At 53.8% G+C, this 6,357-nt stretch overlaps 1 protein-coding gene across 3 annotated transcripts in view; it reads left to right on the top strand.

Annotated features, from left to right (window-relative positions):
* The first annotated feature begins 388 nt into the window (after nucleotides 1-388).
* zbtb7a (zinc finger and BTB domain containing 7a) overlaps nucleotides 389-6,357 on the top strand; it is a 19,713-nt gene continuing 13,744 nt past the window's right edge. Inside the window, exon 1 of one of the 3 annotated variants that reach the window (XM_060066373.1) lies at nucleotides 389-582. The gene's annotated coding sequence lies outside the window, so the exon portion shown is untranslated. Of the gene's footprint in view, nucleotides 583-750; nucleotides 1,837-6,357 lie in introns of those variants that run through there. The other 2 variants (XM_060066371.1, XM_060066372.1) reach the window with 2 other exon arrangements.

Raw genomic sequence — 6,357 nt, 5'->3', positions numbered from 1 at the left:
GACGCCACGACCTAAGGCAATATGATGAGTGGGTGCTGCTCCACACAAAACCCATTTGAGAGTGAAACATGTGGCCGTTTAGAAAAGAAAAGAGTGATAATTAAAATGGTTCATCTACACACACATGCTCAAAATATTTAGTGCAGAGACCCTGCCAAACACAAAACTGGAATATAGGGGTCGATATTAATAATGTAACTGATGAGACCGTTCTTATCACCACTTTATTAAATGCAAAAATCAACACGCAAAACAAAAAACGTAACTTCTCCCCCACAGAGTGAGGAATGAAGAGGAGAAGATAGAGGATGAATGCTGTTTCTTTAAGAGAGCCAGAGAGAGCGTGTGTGAGAAAGAGAGGGAGGGAGGGAGGGAGGGAGGGAGAGAGAGAAAGGGAGGGACCTCTTTGCCCTCCAGAAACCAGGAAGGGAATTGAGTTGGTCTGCTGCTTGCTTAGCGCAGACAGGGCTCTGAGCTGCACGACAGTTAGAGGGAGAGAGCGAGCTCCGGCGAGGAGGAGAGGAGAGAGAGAGAGAGAGAGAGAGAGCTAAGCCATAACAAGCACCACCACGGCCATCGCAGGTGAGCTAAAGGCTGCTGCCGTCCGGCCCCCCCCCCTCCCCTCCCTCTCCCACCGGGGCAGGTCCACCAGGGAGGGGGGTGAACGCAGAGCAGGAGAGAGAGCAGAGGAAAGAGTGAGGGAGGGGGGGCAGAGGGGGAGAGCAGGGGGGGAGGTGGGGGGGTGTAGGTGGGGGTCGGGGGGGGGGGGGGGGGGGGGTGCAGAAGGAGAGGTGGGTAGCCGCCTTAGTCCCTCGATATGTTCTTTATTTATTTATAATCCTTCCTGCTGAAGTACTTCCTCCGGTCTGCTTCTTACCTGTGGGGATTCCTGAGCTAAAGTTTACTGGATGTGTTCAAGGCATTCACTTTTTTGGGGCAGGTGGAAGCAGTTAGTGGAGGCGGAGGGGGTGGTGGTGGTGGTGGTGGTGGAGGTATCTCAAGAGAGGGTGGGGGGGGGGCGCTGAATAAGAGGAAAGCGGAACCAAAATAATTGCATTGGACGAGTTGTGTGCGCTCGGAACTCTCCAGTGGGCTGTCAATCCACAAACGCTCAGATAACAGGACGGATGAGGGAATATTTGAGCTGTCTTGGTCAGTCTCTCTAGTTTGGAATTTCACGAGACAAAGTATTTGTGTTGGTTGGAAGTCCTAAAGTGTCTATCAAATGTGTCCCGGTTTGTGTTGTGTGATGGCAGCCGTTCATGTTTGTATATGTCTCTCACGACGCTGCATGCGAGTATCTTTTTCATATGAAGCACAGCCCAGTTTGAGGGCTGCTCTGTACTTTAATACCTGGCAGAGCGCTAGCAACACACTGTGGTGTATAATTCAGCCCGGAGTGCTTACGTTAGAACAGGCTCGGTGATAGTGGGAGTGGCTGGCACCGGCGGATCTGGGATTTGTAGTTTCAAAGCCAGAGCTGCACAGCAGGTCCAGTGCGATCAGCAGACTCCATATCCCGCAGTGCCTTGCCCTCAGCAATACAGGAAAGAGAACAGCCCGAGCCTATCCCACGAAAGAGGTGTGGTGACTGAGGAGCTGGCCAGCCAATGGGAGCAGAGGCAGCAAAGCCGAGTTGTGGGCTGAAAATAAAGGGGGGTGGGTGTTTAGGTGTCTGCTTGTGTGGGATCAGGCACGGGCTTGCCTGTATGACTAGGGCCACTCGCAAGTTTCCTGTTTGGAGCTCGAGCCCTGCCCAGAGACACAAGGCACACGAACGGGGCTGGCAGGCAGACGCAGGAGAGCAAACGGGCCGGGGAGCAGTACTGTCTGGGGGTAAGTGCTCAACGGGGAGGAGGCACTCTGCTGCTGCTGTGTGTTTCTGCTGTCGCGCTCAAGTGTGTAAACAGATAACAATTGGTTCATGCGTGTTTGCACGCAGTGGGGTGCTGGGGTAGAGTGTGTGTGTGTGCGTGTGTGTGTGTGTGTGTGTGTGTGTGTGTGTGTGTGTGTGTTTAGTACTGTGCACGTTATCCGTTTTGTGAGTGAAATGAAGAGGTGGTACTTGTTTGGAGTTGCAGAGTTTTTGACCCACTTGCCGATAAAGAGGGGTGACAAATAGGTCAGTATTGTGACCGGGGTCTGGCACTTGTACGCTCGGAGAGGTGGGTCGGTGTTCACATTTGCATAGGGTAAATAAACACTCCCTCGTGTCATGGCTGAGATGAGTTCCTCGTCAGCCACCTGGATGTCAGATCATGTCTTAATGCTGTCGTTAATATCTAGTGCTGTTCAAGACTATTATGGGAAGATGGAGAGAGGGAGAGAGCGAGGCATCCCTTGTTTCTTGGTGGAGTAAAGCTTCGTATGTTAAATCAATCTAGAGAGATGTGTCGTATATCTATATGCATCTCGTGTATGAGACATCTGAGGGTCTCGGGGTGGGGTCTCGGGGGTGGGGTCTCGGGGGTGGGGTCTCGGGGTGGGGTCTCGGGGTAGGGTCTCGGGGTAGGGTCTCGGGGTGGGGTCTCGGGGTAGGGTCTCGGGGTGGGGTCTCGGGGTAGGGTCTCGGGGTGGGGTCTCGGGGTGGGGTCTCGGGGTGGGGTCTCGGGGTAGGGTCTCGGGGTAGGGTCTCGGGGTGGGGTCTCGGGGGGGGGTCTCGGGGGTGGGGTCTCGGGGGTGGGGTCTCGGGGTGGGGTCTCGGGGTAGGGTCTCGGGGTGGGGTCTCGGGGTGGGGTCTCGGGGTGGGGTCTCGGGGTGGGGTCTCGGGGTGGCGGTGAGCTGTCTGGTCAGAGTTCACGGGACAGAGGTCGTTGAGTTAAATCCGTGGCTCTCGCAGAAGGGCAGGACGTTTTGGCGGACCGGCGTGGAAAGTTGACCTTGTTGGGGGGAATCAGCCATCACAACGTAACCGGGGCTCTTCACACAACACCACAACCACAACAAGTTGAACTGTGGTTCAGGCCGATCTGTCCTCGGCTCCCTTGGTCTCTCGACGTGTTGTTAGATGGATCTCCGGAGGGCTTGCGGGGTCGTGCTCATCCCCGTCCGTCTCCCCAGTGGTAGGTAGACGTCAACGTGCTAGTTTGGGTGATGCTAGTTCGGGTGATGCTGGTTAATGCGGGGCCGGTAAGCTAGGTAGCGTGGCAGTTAGCGTGCAGCGTGGAGACTCGACTGCGTCTCTTGATACATGGACGCAGATTCCTTGGCAGCCCTCTCTGGCCCGACCTGTTCTGAAGAGCGTGAGCTCAGGACGACCCGAGCCGAGGCCGCGGCATCAAGGGGAACACGCCCAGACGCCGGGGAAGGGTTCGCAATGCCTCTCCGAAATAATGTCCAAAAGCGTGCCTCTCTTTTACTTTGTGACAGAATTGTAAGATGTTTATGTCGGGCTGCTGCTGCCCTCGCTGCCACTTCCTGGCTAACAACCGTGTGGAGAGAGGAAAAAGACACTCTACACTTTGAATCCATGATAATTCCAGCAAGAGGTTAAACAAGGACGCTCTTTGACTCTGTGTGTGTGTGTGTGTGTGTGGTGTGTGTGTGTGTGTGTGTGTGTGTGTGTGTGTGTGTGTGTGTGTGTGTGTGTGTGTGTGTGTGTGTGTGTGTGTGTGTGTGTGTGTGTGTGTGTGTGTGTGTGTGTGTGTGTGTGTGTGTGTGTGTGTGTGTGTGCGCGCTTGCGCCAAGTGTACTTGCATACGTGTGTGCGTACGTGCACGTGCATACGTGTGTGCGTACGTGCACGTGCCGGGTGTACGCGCACGTGTTTGTTACCAACAATAGACTCCAGGGGAATTGCAGGGGACTTGGGTGCCTGTGGGCAGGTCCAAGACACCACCCATCAATTTGGCGGTGTAGTTGAATACAGTTTGATATTCCTGTATGTTTGGTCCTATACCACTATGGCCCAAAACGAGCGGGTCCAGAATGAGTGAGAGAGACAGGTTGTGCGATGTTGGATCCACAGTAGGGCAAGTCCTCGGTTGTGTACGATGCGTAGAATTTAACACGTGCTAAGCTTGTCCAAACAATTAGGCATGATGACACTTGCCGTATTGTCACGTGTGTCTGGTGCGCGTGTGTGTGTGTGTGTGTGTGTGTGTATATTCAAATCAACCCGTTTTTAAAGGTAGGGTAGGCCACCTAGGTTAGAAACATTCTTTTCATTTCTCTCCAGCTGTGGCCGAGGCAGACCTGTAAATAGCGGGCTCGGATGAAGTGATTGGAGGGCTCACCTGTCTTGTCTGTCTGCCTACCTACACTGCTACCTGGGTGCACTCAGTGAGCATGACCGGAGTCTTCCACAAAGCTAGGCAGCCCTGGTGCTAAAGCTAGCCTGCTAGTCACGTGTTTTGGGGGAGTTGCTCTGGAGCCTGAAGGGAGGGGTGTGTGTTTTATTTTTTCTTCAGTTGGATCCTTTCAAAATGTGGCCCAGTCTGGCTGGTTTCTCCAAATTGCCTACCCCTACTTTTTTTTTTTTTTTTAAGTGTTCAAACCTAAGTATCTTCAGTTTATCGTGGACGGTTTCTAAAATTGTTAAACTGCCAGCCCAAGCCTCTAAAATGGCGGCCTGTCTAATGTATAGCAGCAGCCTGGTAGGAGCCAAGGCCGGCCGAGGGGACAGACTCTTCTCTGTTGTTCTCCCGTTGTTGTGCTGGAGTCTTGAGAGTGCTGAGGGTGAGGTAGTGGGGGCGGGCGGGTGGGGTGAGGGGGGCATGTTCTGTTCCAGTACATTTATTATGGAGAGGACACACAACCTGATCAAATTAAGGAACGGGAGAGAAAGAGAGAGGGGGGGTTGGTAGAGGAAGGGGAGATCCAGGGGCTGCGGTTTTGGCATGCGGGTAAAGTTGGACTTTGACTTCTGATGCTTGTTTCTCAAAGTTGACGGCGGTGGCCTTGTTGGTGTTCCTCAAGTCTCCGCCGGGTTTTATCAGACACTCTCCTGAAGGCGAGGAGTTTGTTTGAAGGCCGTTGCCATCTATCTTGGGCTGCAGTGTGCTGTTGTTTAACACACTCGATGATAAATACTTTGTGGGCTTTCCAACGCCACACTCCACATGTCCAGCCGGTGCATCGATGCGGTGATTCAGACGTGGAAGGTGGTGGAGGAAACGGAGGAGGAGATGAGGGGAAGAGGAGAAAAAGAGGAGGTGTTTGGTTGCAATTAAGGAAGGCGATACCGTGTGGCTCCGGGCCGTTTGTTCCTCCATTTCCTCGGAGGGGGGAAAAAGGGAAGTGGGACACTCGGTCTGACTGGTGCTCTACCCTCTGTGCCTCCGAACCAGAGATGGAGCGATGACAGCAGAGTGACATAAGTGTGTGTGGGTCTTGATTGGGGTCTAAGTGGGGTTTAACGGCGAGAGAGAGAGAGGGAGCTCAGAAAGATGCGTGAGCGAGAGAGGGAGTCATGGTTCATTGAGAGGGAGGAGAGGGGGAGGGAGGGAGGGAGGGAGGGAGGGAGATGGCAGCGAGGGAGATAGATATAGGGAGAGGGTCAGATGGAGGAGGGAGGAGGGAGTAGAGACTGAGAGAGAAAAGGGGGGTGGGGGGGGGGGAGAGAGAAAGAGAGAGAGATGGTCATCTGATAACAGAGCGTGTTCTGTTACACCCCTGCCACAGACACACAGGAAGTCCTCTCCCCGTTGAGCCGCACACGCACAGAATGCTGCAGCTCGGCTCCTGCAGATTGACTATCGTGAGCAGCCAGGGTGAAGGGAGGCTTCTCTGGGTGGGCATGAGGTCCTTGTACTACCAGGCCACGGGGGGGGCGGGGGGGGCGCATGTGCACCATCGGTAGCACTTCCTGGTTCAATAAGAGTACAGGAAATGAAATCTAAAGAATTAGTCATGGCAGTTGAATTCCAGGGTTTGAAGACCCTCTCACGGTGCACAGTCGCCACGGCACTTTCTGATTGTAATGGCTGAGTTATAATAAAGGGTAAGAGCAAAAGGCACCGCAGGGTTTTTAACGATTCATTGCTATCTGTCTCGATACACCACGGCTTGCCATGGCTCACCACGTTGGTATGATGCTGAGCACTTTCTGTGGTTCATGTAATTACCGTTGCTAGTTCCGTGAAGCCTTTGGTTACCTAGTTAATGACGGTCGCCGCCGCAGGGTAGACGTGTCCTCGACTATCGGTTCCTGTAAGTGTTCCCGGTAGCTCCCCGAGTACTTTGTACCTTTTGGTCATGTTGCTGTAAAAAGCCCTCCTTGATTTCCCCCCCCCCCTCCACTAAAGTTTTATTGGCCGGCCGGCCAGAGAGAGCCTCCTTCATCGGCGTGTCACGCTGGGTAAATAGGGGAGAGGTGTTTGCGTTTATCATTGACATCACAAAAGATTCCTGAGCCCG

Source organism: Gadus macrocephalus, chromosome 12 (genome assembly GCF_031168955.1).
Source record: "Gadus macrocephalus chromosome 12, ASM3116895v1".
Lineage (NCBI taxonomy): Eukaryota > Metazoa > Chordata > Actinopteri > Gadiformes > Gadidae > Gadus > Gadus macrocephalus.
This window is presented reverse-complemented; position numbering and strand designations above follow the sequence as displayed.